Below are 14,585 nucleotides of genomic sequence, written 5' to 3' on the forward strand. Positions count from 1 at the left end.
CTTCCAGTGATTATGAACGTTCACACTACACACTACTGTTGGTGACAACCAGATGCTTCAGGGACTAGTGTGAGAGGTAGTATCTACACAGGAGCCAGAATGCGTGGGTCTGAGTCCCAATTCCACCACTTATTTGCTGTATGTCCTTGAGCAAACTACTTAAATTTTCTGTGTCTCAGTTTCTCCTGCCATAAAATGAAGATAATAATAGCACTGACCTCACTGGGATGTCGGGAAGATTAAATTGGGGGGGGGTATACATAACTTATGTAGAAAAGTACGTGGCACATAGTAAATGCTAAGTGTTTACAATCAGAATTATTACTATTGCTGTATTTTACGTTCTAAACAATTTGATATTTTAGGCAGATGGCATGCCAACAGAAGTGGTCTCCTGTACAAGTCACACTGAAATCATTCTCCATACCACTGAAATTGGCAGTAACAGGGAGCATGAGGACCAGAATGTATGTGCCCAGTACTTCAAAAACTTTCACTGATTCCACTAGTCCTTTTTTCCACTTACAATAATTTATAACTTACTTCCTCTCTGTACTACTCAGTGGGCAGTGATCATGGACTAATATGCAAATAGCACCTCCTGGATTGAGTGGTACATAACTTACATGACCATCAGAGGAAGGGTTAAGTCACTGGCATGGAAATATCACCCTACTGCTAAATCAAAGTTCTGAATCAATTCACTCCCTGCAACTGGTTATGTCTAGAAAGTACTCGGATGAGAAAATTAAGGTTATGTGGTATGGATATTGGAGAAGCTATCCACAGAGTTTTACAGTTGGTGAAATGCTATCAATGTGAAAATCCCCAGTTCTGGCTGCATAATGAAGGAAGGCAAATTTAGATTTTTTTTCCAGAGTGAGGGAAAAAAAAAAGAGCATTTAATTGAACAATTCTCCTCCATTAGATTAAGAGGTTTTAATTGTATATTTAATTGCTTAAAATATATTTTAATAAAAGATTATATCAATATCTCCAAGAAAAAGTTATTGGTATGGTATAAAGGACTTAATTGTATCCTAGCAACTGTTAAGCTAAAATATTTTCAATTTATGCAAGACAGGTGCCGTGCATATCAATAAATATTCCCTGTTAGACAAATTTATACTTAGACGAGATTCTCTCTCATGAAAAAAATTAAATCAGTGTAAAATTAAGGGCTAAACTCTTCTTCACAGACTAGATGACAGGGTCAATGAGAGCTAGGACAGTCAGAGAGAGAGCTTCATGGAGAAGACTCGGGGCCAGGTCTGAATAAATGGAGGATTAGGCAGGAGGAAAAGAAACTGTAAAGACAGAAAGGACAGCATGAGTAAAGGCCAAGAAAAGATGAAATCAGCCAATTAACTCAGAGGATAAAACCCAACAGCAGGGAGATAAAAATTATGTCCACACAGTAACTTGTAAATGACTGTTCACAGCAGCATTATTAACAGCCCAAAGGTGGAAATAACCCAAAGGCCCATCAACTGATGAATGGATGAACGGCTTAGCCACATAACGTGCTGTTCGACAATATACAGAAATGGAAGTACTGATATGCGCTATAACATGGATGAACCTCGAAAATGCTACGTCAAATGAGAAAAGCTAATCACAAAGGACCACATACTGTGTCATTCCATTTATATGAAATACCCAGAATAGGCACATCTACAGAGACAGAGATTAGATTGGTGGTTGCTGGGGCTGAGGGAGATGGGGGCCATGGGTGATGGCTAAGGGATGCAGAGTTTTCCTTTGGGGGTGATGGAGATGCTCTATAATTGATGCCAAGGGCACGACTCTCTGAATATACAAGGAGAGATTGAACTACACATTTTAAATGGGTGAATTATATGATATGTGAATTATCTCAATAGTTTTCTTAAAAATACAATGGCAGGATCTAGATAATTTTCTTAATTTTCTATTTTGGGTGTACATACTATACACGATCTGAGTATCTCTACGCTTTTACAATATATCTAAAATGAAAAGAAAATGAAGGCAATGCCTAACTTCAACTGGTTTGTATAATGACCTTTCTGCACACGTTATTCTGAAATCCATGAAATAAATACACACAGATACTACATCCATTCATGAAAGTGAAGATGAAAAATGACAATTTTATGGAACATTCCATTAAACATTATCCTCTGATTTTATCTGGCTTGCTTCATCATGGTAGTAGAGATATCACTAAAAAATACTGTTTAATAGAAAAAAAAAGTCTCTCAACTTCTGTGAGGAATCACGCACAATTCTCAACTTTCCTAAGGGTAAATATTGTAAGAAAAAATATATAATGCAAACGGCAGGATGAAAGTCAGAGTTTAAGAAACAAGTGCATTATAAAGATAACAAAATTATAATAAATTTACTTGTAACGAAAATACAAAAGAAAGCCATCCATGAAAATTAGTGTCCTAAAACACTTTATCCTATACATTAAGTACTGACACGTTAAATTTCATACATACCTGACTTGTGACTTGACGTAATTTTTTCTTTAAATCCTGTGCCTCATCTTCTAAATTAGTACAATAACGTGACGTGGCCTCCAGTGAAGCCTCTGACATAGATTGCTTTATTAGGGTATCAGCCAGTTCTTGTTGAAGTTGTCTCACAAGTGCCTAATAAGATACTCTGTCACTGATTTTATAAATTACCTTATTATTAAGTTATGTTAATAATAGATAACTCCAACCTATGTACTTTGAAAACTATCACCAGAGACATCAATTTGTCTCCTTCTTGTATGTGCACCTTCCTGCTCACTGAATTTGGTTTAAGACACAGAAGGTGTTACCCTCCGGCCTTATCGCTATTAAGTTACTTAGACAATGGATTCAGTCCCACTATCCACTCCCCGCCCTTCCCGATCAATTTGCTGAGCTTGAGGACCTCCTCAAGTCTCAGAAAGAAATGGGTGTGTAGGTGGGACGAGTGGTGGGAACATCTTCCCTCTTCTCTACTGGAGGCTTCCATTAACTTCAGAGATCCTCACATATTCAATCCAGTGCTCAATAGATTCCTATCTCAGAATTAAAATGAGGTCATTCCCATTTTAATTCCTAGAATTAAAATGAGACCTTCAGGGCCTCCCGATAGCAGCCCCTATGACCCTGTCCCCCACCCTATTCCTGCTACTCATGAATCTGCCACCCCTCACTAGTCTGAAAATGGGAGTCCAATGCCAAATTAATAAGTCACAGAGAGCTACAATTCTCTTTGTATTGGACAGATTTATATCCAAATGATAGTAACTGAGCCTTGAAATGAGAATTATGAGCAAATTATTTGTAAAAATGTTCCAAGTAACTTATAAATAGAAGTGGGAAGATTAAATCAAGTATAGTTTTGCTAAAGCTCACTACTTTAATCCCAAATTATGATTTAATGAAAAGTAGATGCCTTTAAAGAGTTGAGAGGTCATAAGAATACATGGTTTGAGGCTGAACTATTTCCCAAATTAATTCAAATTGACATGAATAAAAATAAAATTATATCAACTAAAAAGTTATGACAAGCTACTGAAGGAAAAGTACTATGAGATATGGCATCGACACATCAGTTCATTTGGGAAATCTGGAATTGACTGTCAAGGTAATACACACAACTGAACCTTAATTTCAAAATAATTCATTTTAGATCTGAGCGTTTCATTTATCTGCTTCATCATGATACTAAAATGTGGTGACATAAAGATTAAAATTATTAGCTTAGCAGTAGAAGAGTAAATTACTAATACCTGTCTATACCCATTAACAATTTATAACTTAATCTCTTAAAATTTCATAGGTGACACAATGTCTCTACTCAAAGTAAAGCACCTCTCAGGTCTAATTCTTTATTTGCTGGATACAAGGTATGCTTTTAGGCTGATTTACAGTCTATAGATTTATAGTCTATATATTATTTCTATTCAACTAGATTCAACATTTAGCCATAATCAAAATCACTTTGAATTTTCTTTCAGGAAGTCTGAGAATTATTTCTCTTCTTGGATACTTACTTCTCTTTCTGTTTTCTCATTTTCATACTGATACATTCTCTCTTTTAAATGATTACGTTCATTGATTAACTCCTTGTTCCTTTCCTCCAGCATCAGACCTTGTTTTTCACTTTCAGCTTGAAGTTTTTTCACAATCTCCTGAAACTGGTCTTGGATGTTAATTACTGTCTTCTCTCTACTGTCGGCTTTGTTTTGCGCATCATCCAGTTGCTGTCTGAGCAATATGTTTTCACTCTGGAGTTGAGATAATCTCTCTTCTAAGGATTCCTGCTTTCCAATGTATTTATTCACTTTGCCTTGTTCGCTTTGATACATGTGTTCAAGTTCCTTCTTTTGACACTGTGCTTGGCTTAGGTCTCTCTGTACACGTTCTAACACCAAAGTCTTTTCTCTGAGAGCATCCCTCGTGTGATGGAACTTGGTTTTTAGGCTACTGAATTTACTTTCAGCTTGAGAAAGTTGCTGGGAAAGCATCTCATTGTTATCTTTCAGGTTAGACACATCAAAATTCATTTTGTCCTGCAAGCGTAACCACTCATCTCTTGCTCTCTGGAAGGCAAGTTCCAGGTCTCTTTTTGATGTCTGACTTTGATGGTGATCATGTATGGTAGCAGCCAGTTTAGAACGACAGGATTCCACTTCTGTTTCCAGTCTTTCTTTGCTTTGTTTTTCATTCTCCAGCTTAGAGTTTAGCATTGTATTCTCAGCTGTCAGAACATTAAGCTGTCCAGTATATTGGAATATTGTCTTTGTTAATGTTTCCTCATTCAGTTTTATTGTCTTTTGAAGATCATCATTCTTTTCTTTTACAATTTCAATGTCCTCAAAATATTTATTTTCCTTTTCCTGGTTCTGACATTTTATTGTGTTGATTTCCAGTCTTAGCATGGCAACTTCATCCTGCAACATGTGGTTTTTATGTAACAGATCTTTTTCTTTTTCAGGACTATCGGACACCTAAGTGAAATAAAGGAGATTTTTAGCTAGTACTCAATAAATTGACATTTCATGATTTCCTCTGAAAGACTAACCTATATGTTGATACAATGAAAAGGCTGCAATAAGTGGATATCCAACTGGAAAAAATAAGGTTGGATACAAACCTCAGACTTCTTACAAGCAGAAATCTTCAAAAGTTCAAAAATTTAATTGAAGACAATGAACCCACGAAAGTAAAAAACAAACCACAGGAGAATTCTTAAGAAGCTCAGAATTGGAAAGGCCTTTCTCTAAATTATAACAAACCCAGAAGGCTTAAAATAAAAGATTAATAAATCTGACTACACTTAAAACTTGCATCTGATGTGATATATTTATACAGTGGAATACTACTCTGCCATAAAACAGAATGAAATAATGCCATTTGCAGCAACACGGATGGACCTAGAGACTATGATACTAAGCGAAGTAAGCCAGACAGAAAGACAAATATCATATGATATCGCTTATACATGGAATCTAAAAAAATGATACAAATAAACTTATTTACAAAACAGAAAGAGACTCACAGACGTAGAAAACAAACTTATGGTTACTGAAGGGGAAAGAGGGGGAGGGATTCATTAGGAGGTTGGGATTAATATATACACACTACTATATAAAAAACAGATAACCCACAATGACCTACTGTGTAGCACAGGGAACTACACTCAATATTTGGAAAAAGAATCTATAAAGGTATATATATATATATATATATATATATATATATATATATACATACATATATATATATATGTATATAACAGAATCACTGTGCTGTATACCTGAAAATAACACAGTATTGTCAGTCAACTATACTTCAATAAAAAATAAAATAAAATACCACCTGCTAGCTTAAAAATAATTACATCTGCTATCTAACCTATATAGCTACCCCATAGTAAAAGCCTTAGCTCTGTATATATTTCAACAGATTAAATTTCCTAAAAAATTTTTTTCCTGAGAATATTCCATAAATATTCTATGTTTCTACTATTTATATAGTCCTGAGACTATTCCATAAATATTCTACATTTCTAATATTTTTATGGTCAGTTACAAGAATTACATCTACTGATAACTGTACTAAGCACTTCTACAAACATCAATTAACTCATTTAGCTATGACAGTCCTGGAAATGAGGAAGTCAAAAATACAAGCAAGCTGCAGGCTTTTCTCCAGGTCTTTTGACTTTACTATGAGTCCTCTTACACCAAACCACAGCTAGTTCTCTAGTACAAACATATAAATATGCAATGAGCCTTATATTTCACTATGGTGCATACACTAGTGGTAAATAAGGTAAAATTTATAGAGATCTTAGAAAATCGTGAGATTATTCGCTGCTGCAATAACTTTTATTCTCTCTTCATAATGCTTAAAATAGTAAGGTAGGGGGAAATACAATGAACTGTTTCACTAAAAATAAAACACTTATCAATAAATTATCACTAAATAAATATTATGGCATATCTATCACTATTTTCAAAAGTTCCTTGTACTGAAATAGGACACTACATGGAGCAAAGTGTTAATTTTCTCACAAGTAGAAGAATGACATCCAAAAGACGTTCTCTGAACTGGCTATACCTTTCCCCCTTACCATCAGTGGAAGGGATAAACTAACCTCTCTATTAATCTATCAAGGAAGTGAAATCACTGCCAAAAACCATAATGTTGCTTTGTTTGTTTGTTTTGGGGTTTTCTCTTTTTTTTTTGGTAATTTTGTAAGTTTATTCTAAGGAAATATATTTTTTTTAAGGGCTCAAAAAAGTTTTTACGGGCTTCCCTGGTGGTGCAGTGGTTTAGAGTCCACCTGCCGATGCAGGGGACACGGGTTCGTGCCCTGGTTCGGGAAGATTGCACATGCCGCAGAGTGGCTGGGCCCGTGAGCCATGGCCGCTGAGCCTGCGTGTCTGGAGCCTGTGCTCCGCAATGGGAGAAGCTACAACAGTGAGAGGCCCACGTACCGCAAAAAAAAAAAAAAAAAAAAAAAAATGTTTTTACAACTAATGTTGCAGCTTTTACGATACTGAAAAATTGTAAGTGATGTGAAAATGTCATTGATGGGGTACTGGTTAAAGAAATGACAGTGAAGCCAAGAACAGACTCTGATTTAGACACTGAAAATGATGAGGTGCATAGTGATTGACATGTTCACTCCAAAGCAGAGGGCAAGAACGTATTCAGTGCTGGGATTTGGTCGGGTAGTGTTTTCGATGGTGGAGCACACATGGTCTTCCCTGCCTAAACCGCCATCAGGGTGCAGACTTTTCTAGATGGTAGCAATAGTTTTCAGATTATGAAAAGTTAATCAGTTCCTATGGAAAATATTAAAAGCTGCTCCTTGGATGAGGCTATTGTATGTCACTGCTTGACTATTGCAGACAAATGGATTTAAATTAAAAATACTACTTGAATTAAATTTAATCAAATATAATTCAATTATGTTTGAACTAAAAATATTAAATATCCAATGGACGAGAAACGTCACCCCCCCCAAATATACTTAAATAGGTTTTAAATATCCTCTACACTGTCTGTGATGTATAGTATTGGTTTTTAAAATATATACATATACAGATACATACACACAAATATTTGAAAATGATTAAAGAAAATACCTCAGAATTCATTTCCTTATTAGTCATTTCTATCTCCTTTTGTTTGGCAAGGTGACTGGTCAGGATTCCATCTTGTAAAAATTCTGGCATTCTGCTCTCGAGAAAGCTGCCTCTGAGCGTCATTTCGCTCTTCTACAACCTGGAGACACATTTCATGAGGTTTTTGGTCTCATACCATTAAAAAAAAAAAAGTCAAAAGCTTAAGAGCAGAATTAAAAAAAAAAACTGTTAAAAGGAAGTAGCCTTTTAAAATAAACACAAGGATATTTATCCCACATGAATAACTTAAGATTTTAATTTAAATGACTGCTAAACTTATCACAGAGCAAAAATACAGGGAGATATAGTATTGTGAAAGAAAATCTTTTTACAAAGCATTTAACTAGTTCCATCGCAGTCTCAAGGCAATTTACCCTGTAGTTTAACACAGAAAAGCCAAAATTAACACATGGATTGGAATTAAGAATATTACTTTTGAATGGACCAAAAATGCCAATCATTATGTTAATCATTAAGCTCAATTTACCTTCCATTCCTCCATTCAGAAAACATACACAGAGCATGTATTAGAAGCTAAGAATGGCAAGAAATTAATAGCTTAAGCTATAAATGTCATAGTTCATATTTAGGATGAGATAACACTTTTTATTTGTTTTAAACCTAAATAATATATATTAAATCAAAGAGATATTACAAATAATACTGATGAAATACTGTTGGAAATTTGAAATTTTCACCAAAGATTAACTTACCTGATTCAGATTATTTCTCACAGTCCTCAGTTCCATGTCTAGTGCTCTGAGAGTGAGTTCAAGTTGTTGTTTCATTTCAACTTCTTTACTGTATTGCTCTTCTTTTCTTCTTAACTGCTCCCTAATTTTTTCATATAACCTGTCAGCATTTCTTCTCTTCTTCTTTTCTTGTTTTAGGGTGAATCTGCAGTTAAATATGCTTACCTTAAAATGTGTTTTGTTGGAAAATAAAAAGTTCATTTTATGATCTGGCTCTTCACCTGCTGATTTAGTATCCTAATGAAATTTCTGTTCTCCAGTTTTTTTTTCCTTTCTAGGTCTCATATTTTTAATTCCTCACTTCAATCTCTTCATAAAGATATATATACTTGAAAGGTAGCAATGAAAAAACATTCTGCCACTTAAGTAAGTTTTAGTCAAGAGTAACTCTGGTGAATAGTGTAGGAAAGAAAATTTGAAATTATTCAGTGAAGTTAGGCCGAAAATTACCCTGTTTTCCACACTGTCATAATTACTCCTCCTTTAGGACAGATAATTTAGTTACTAGTTAAAAAGAGAAGCTGTTGTTTAGAAACAAGTTTATAAGTTCACTAGAAATAAAATTTCAACTTCATAAAATACTACAGGTACCCCTAAATGACTTACAGTGCCAGATAAAATCTGCAGATGCCTTTTACAGAACATATATCTTCAGACACTGTAATCCAAGACTAGGCTAGGGAGTCTAATATCTGTTGCCCCACACTTTTTATGTTTCTTCTTTTGCAACATTTTCAACTTGTTGATTATTATCTATTTAATAAATAATTTTAAATCCCGTAAGGCAGGATCCATATTAATTAATCAAATAGAGAGTATTTTGTGCTTTCAGCACAAACCTGTGAACTAATTTTATCTCTGTATGAAAGAGATATTGAATAAACTAATCAGTAATCACCTTCCATTTTTACCTCTTATTTCATCCATGCATATGTTAAGAATAAAACTACATAAATGTTTTTAAAAATTTTGTCTTGAGAAAAATGGCCATTTCATACTTCTGTGGGTGGGAGTGTAAAGAAATATAAACTTTCTGGAGAACAATTTAGAAACATGGATCAAAGACCTTTTTAAAAAGTTCTCATACTTTAACCAAATAACACAATATTAAAGAATTTATTCCAAATAAATAATCAGAAATGTAGAAATGAATTTATAGAAGAGACATTCCTTGTAGCATTAAATATAATGCAGAAAAATGAAAAATAACTGACATTCAATTTGCTAAAAAAATAATGACCATAATTCAAAAAGACACAAGCACCCCAATGTTCATTGCAGCACTATTTACAATAGCCAGGTCATGGAAGCAATGTAAATGCCCATCAACAGACGAATGGATAAAGAAGATGTGGCACATATATACAATGGAATATTACTCAGCCATAAAAAGGAACGAAATTGGGTCATTTGTTGAGACGTGGTTGGATCTACGGACTGTCATACAGAGTGAAGTAAGTCAGAAAGAGAAAAACAAATATCGTATATTAACGCATATATGTGGAATCTAGAAAAATGGTACAGGTGAACTGGTTTGCAAGGCAGAAATAGAGACACAGATGTAGAGAACAAACGTATAGACACCAAGGGGGGAAAGCAGGGGGCTGGGATGAACTTGGAGCTTGGGATTGACATGTATACACTAATATGTATAAAATGGATAACTAATAAGAACCTGCTGTATAAAAAAATAAAATTAAAAAAAAGAGAGATTACAAAAAAATGAGGCTTCGTATGGAGGACTTCTGTATGGCCATGAAAATGATGATTTGGAAATATATACATTAAATTATTAGTAGAAGTATCCACTGTTAAGAACTTGCTGTATTATTTCCAAGAATTTCACACTCCACAATACTAATGAAGTTTTCTCCCCTGTAAAATCCCAGCAGGTAAGTTAGCAATTATAAAACTTCCCGTAATATTAAAGTAAATACACATCTGTAGTATTACAGTAAATAAAAACAGTTCAAATATTTCTTTAAAACCAAGATGTTCAATACCTCAAGCTGCAGAGCTCTTGTTCCCATTCCACTTTTTGATGCTCTAACTGTGATTTCATTTCTTTTGTTTCTGATAGCTCCTTTTGTAGCCCAGTAACCTTACTTTCCATTTTTTTATTTTGTCCTGTAAGTAGTTCACAGTGATCTTTTTTAAGATCTATTAATCTTTCATATGAAAGAACTGCATCCCGAATTTTCAATAAGCTAACAGAATCTGCATTAGGAAGAAAACAAAGATAGAAATAAAATATATGAGTAATTTTTATGTATAAAGCACTGTGCATTTTCACCTTCACTCATCCATACATTGAACAAATACCTTTTTTTTTTTTTTGGCCATGCCGCACAGCATGCGGGACCTTAATTCCCTGACCAGGAATTCAAGTGGCTAATTATACAGTGCCCCAAAGAGGTGGAGGAAAGAAACAGAAAAAAAAAAATATTTGAAGAAAAGAATGGCCAACAACTTTCTAAACTTAATGAAAACTACAATCCCACAGATCCAGGAGGATCTGGCAAGGAGAGAAGAAGTGGAAGTAAACTATTTTGTAATATTCTTATCCTATATATGATGTGGTACAATATTACTTGAAGGTGGACTGTGATAACCCTAAGTAAAATACTGTAAACCCTAAAGCAACCACTAAAATAGTGAAACAAAAGAGTTACAGTTAATAAACCAAAAAAACAAAAAAGAAATAAAACTACATCATAAAAATTACTTGATTAATCTAAAAGATGGCAGAAAAAGAAAAGGGGAACAAAGAACAGATGGGATAAACAGAAATCAAACAGCATAATGACAGATTCATACCTACTGTATCAATAATCACATTAAGTGAAAATGGTCTGAAAACCTCAATTAAAAAGCAGATTGTCAGGGACTTCACTGGTGGCGCAGTGGTCAGGAATCCACCTGCCAATGCAGGAGACACAGGTTTGAGCCCTGGTCCTCCCACACGTCATGGAACAACTAAACCCATGCGCCACAATGACTGAGCCCACATGCCACAATTACTGAAGCCCATGGGCCTACAGCCTGTGCTCCACAGCAAGAGAAGCCACCGCAATGAGAAGCCTGTGCACCACAACGAAGAGTAGCCTCCACTCGCCGTAACTAGAGAAAGCCTGTGCGCAGCAATGAAGACCCAACACAGCCAAAAATAAATACATAAATTAATTAATTAATTTTTAAGAAAAAGCAGATTGTCAGACTGGATCAAAAAGGAAGACCCAACTGTATGCCACCTATAAGAAATGCACTTTAAACATACAGACATAAATTTGTAATAAGGTTAGAAATAAGATATACCACACTAACATGTGACAAAACAAAGCTAAGCTAGACTGGCTATATTAATACCAAACAAAGTAGACTTCAGAGCAAAAAACATTATCAGCAATAAACAAGGTCATTTCATAATGAGGAGTGTCAATTAATAAAAAGCACAACAACCCTAAACGTTTATGTGCCTAGTAACTTCAAAATATATGAAGCAAAACTTGAGAGAACTGCAAAGAAAAATAGACAAATCCACAATTACAGTCTGAGATTTCAATACCCCTCAATGAATAAGTGATAGAAAGAGCAGGCAGAAAATCATCAAGGATACTGTAGACTTGAACACCACCATTCTTTTCAAGTAGCCATGGAACACTTACCAAAAGAAGACTATATTCTGAGTTATAAAATAAAGGAGTAAGTCAAAAGGATTTAAGTCATACAAAGTATGTTCTCTGACCACAAAGCAATCAAACTGGAAATGAAGAACAAAAATATTTCTGGAAAATACTCCAATATTTGAAAACTAAATAACACACATCTAAATAATCCTTGGATTAAAGAGGTAATGAAAAGAGGAATTACAAAGTATTTTGAACTGAATAAAAATGAAAACATAATATATTACTATTTGTGGAATGCTGCTTACTTGCATGAAAATTTATAGCACTGGATGTCTATATTAGAAAAGAAGGTCTCAAATCAATGACCTTGGCTTCCAACATAAAAATCTAGAAAAAGAGAAAATTAGGGGACTTCCCTGATGGTTCAGTGGTTAAGGATCTGCCTTCCAATCCAGGGGACACGGGTTCGATCCCTGGTCGGGGGACTAAAACCCCACATGCCATGGGGCAACTAAGCCCGCCCACTGCAACGACTGAACACGCAAGCCACAACTAGAGAGCCGGCATGCCGCAACTACAGAGCCCACACACGCTGGAGCCCACACCCCATTTGGAGTGTCACAAATACTGGGCCCACACGCCACAACTAGAGAGAGAGGCCCACGCGCTGCAACAAAAGATCCCACATGCTGCAACTAAGACCTAACGCAGCCAAAAATAAAATAAATAAATAAATATTTTTTAAAAAAGAGCAAAGTAAACCCAAAGCAAGCAGAAGAAAGGAAATAAAAAACATCAAAGAAAAAATCAATGAGAAAAAACAAAACAAACAAAACAAAAAAGACATGGAAAAATCAATGAGGGACTCCCCTGGTGGCACAATGGTTAAGAATCCACCTGCCAATGCAAGGGACACGGGTTTGATCCCTGGTCCAGGGAGATGCCACATACTGCAGAGCAACTAAGCCTGTGTGCCAAAACTACTGAGCCTGCATTTTACCATCCGCAAGCCACAACTACTGAGCCCACGTGCCACAACTACTGAAGCCCATGTACCTAGAACCCATGTTCCACCACAAGAGAAGCCACAGCAATGAGAAGCCTGCACACTGAACGAAGAGTAGCCTCCACTTGCTGCAACTAGAGAAAGCCTGAGCACAGCAATGAAGACCCAACACAGCCTAAAATAAATAAATAAATAAATATGTTTTTAAAAAACCAGTGAAACCAAATATGTTCAGAAGATGAATAAAAGTGATAAACCTCTAGCCAGGCTGATAATGAAAAAAAAAAAAAGAGAGAGAAGGCACAAATTACCAATTTCACAGAAATGAGTAATGAGAAATTACTACAGATTCTATAGATATTAAAAGACTGACAGAGTAATATTATGAACATTATGTAAATAAATTTGACAACTCAGATGAAGTGGGTAAATTCCTTGAAAGAGGGAAAATACCAAAGCTCAATCAAGAAAGAACAAATATGGCTTCCCTGGTGGCGCAAGGGTTGAGAGTCCACCTGCCGATGCAGGGGACACGGGTTCGTGCCCGGGTCCAGGAAGATCCCACATGCCATGGAGTGGCTGGGCCCATGAGACATGGCCGCTGAGCCTGCACGTCGGAGCCTATGCTCCACAACGGGAGAGGCCACAGCAGTGAGAGGCCTGCGTACAGAAAAAAAAAAAAAAAGAAAAAAGAAAAAAAGAAAGAACAAATAAACTAAATAGCCCTATATCTAAAAAAGAAACTAAAGTCCTACTTAAAGACCTTCCCACAAAGAAAATTCCAGGCCCAAATGGCTACACTGGTGAATTCTACCAAATATTACAACAGTATACACAAAAATATACATATAAATATACATATTTATACCATGGTCCTACCTTTACACTCCATGCCAAGCTGTTCTATTAGCAACATGGAATTCTTATAATTAGAGTAAAGCATCTGGCAATCCTCAAAAGCTGTTTCAGATGACTGAGTTAAGTCATCAAGGTCATCCATAGAATTAATTTGCTCTTTGACCTACAAATAAAAAATACTATTTCACAATGTCCCCAAAATACTTATAAAATATACTAAGTGTACAGAGGTGATAAATATCTCTTTATTAAAGCAAAAACACAGATACTTCTTAAAAGAACAGATTTTTATCAAAGGGATAATTTTATCAACAGTGTTTCTAAATTATTTTTTCAAAGTAAATGTTTCTACAACAAAGGAAGATTTTCTATTTTTCCACTATACCTTTCACAAAGTAATTTTTTACTACAGGATAATATTTTTTATAATTAATTTTTTAATCTACCTTGTTCTTCTCATTAGATGTTTCCTTTGTAGCCCTAGAAAAACAAACGATTCTTTTCAGGCAAATATTAAATACTTAAAATCCAAAGAATACCTAAACCTATTGTTTTTCACATAAAATCTTTGCATTGGTAATTAATTTTCTATAAAAGAGATTAAACAATAAATAGAAAGAGTAACATTAAAGGACAAAGAAAATACACCATAATAATATTAACAAAGCATTAAA

General features: G+C 35.0%; 1 pseudogene across 1 annotated transcript in view; it reads right to left on the reverse strand.

Moving 5' to 3' along the window:
- The window catches only part of LOC309802861 (ankyrin repeat domain-containing protein 26-like), a 143,317-nt pseudogene that overhangs the window by 49,690 nt on the left and 79,042 nt on the right, over positions 1–14,585 (reverse strand). Inside the window, exons 20-26 of the transcript XR_014296158.1 lie at positions 14,358–14,391; positions 13,933–14,074; positions 10,422–10,635; positions 8,380–8,563; positions 7,628–7,766; positions 4,022–4,978; positions 2,487–2,639 (exon numbers count right to left, since the gene is read on the reverse strand). The product of XR_014296158.1 is annotated as an ankyrin repeat domain-containing protein 26-like (transcript). The remainder of the gene's footprint in view (positions 1–2,486; positions 2,640–4,021; positions 4,979–7,627; positions 7,767–8,379; positions 8,564–10,421; positions 10,636–13,932; positions 14,075–14,357; positions 14,392–14,585) is intronic.

Source organism: Mesoplodon mirus, assembly GCF_964341445.2.
Source record: "Mesoplodon mirus genome assembly, chromosome: 4".
NCBI classification, from domain to species: Eukaryota; Metazoa; Chordata; class Mammalia; order Artiodactyla; family Ziphiidae; genus Mesoplodon; species Mesoplodon mirus.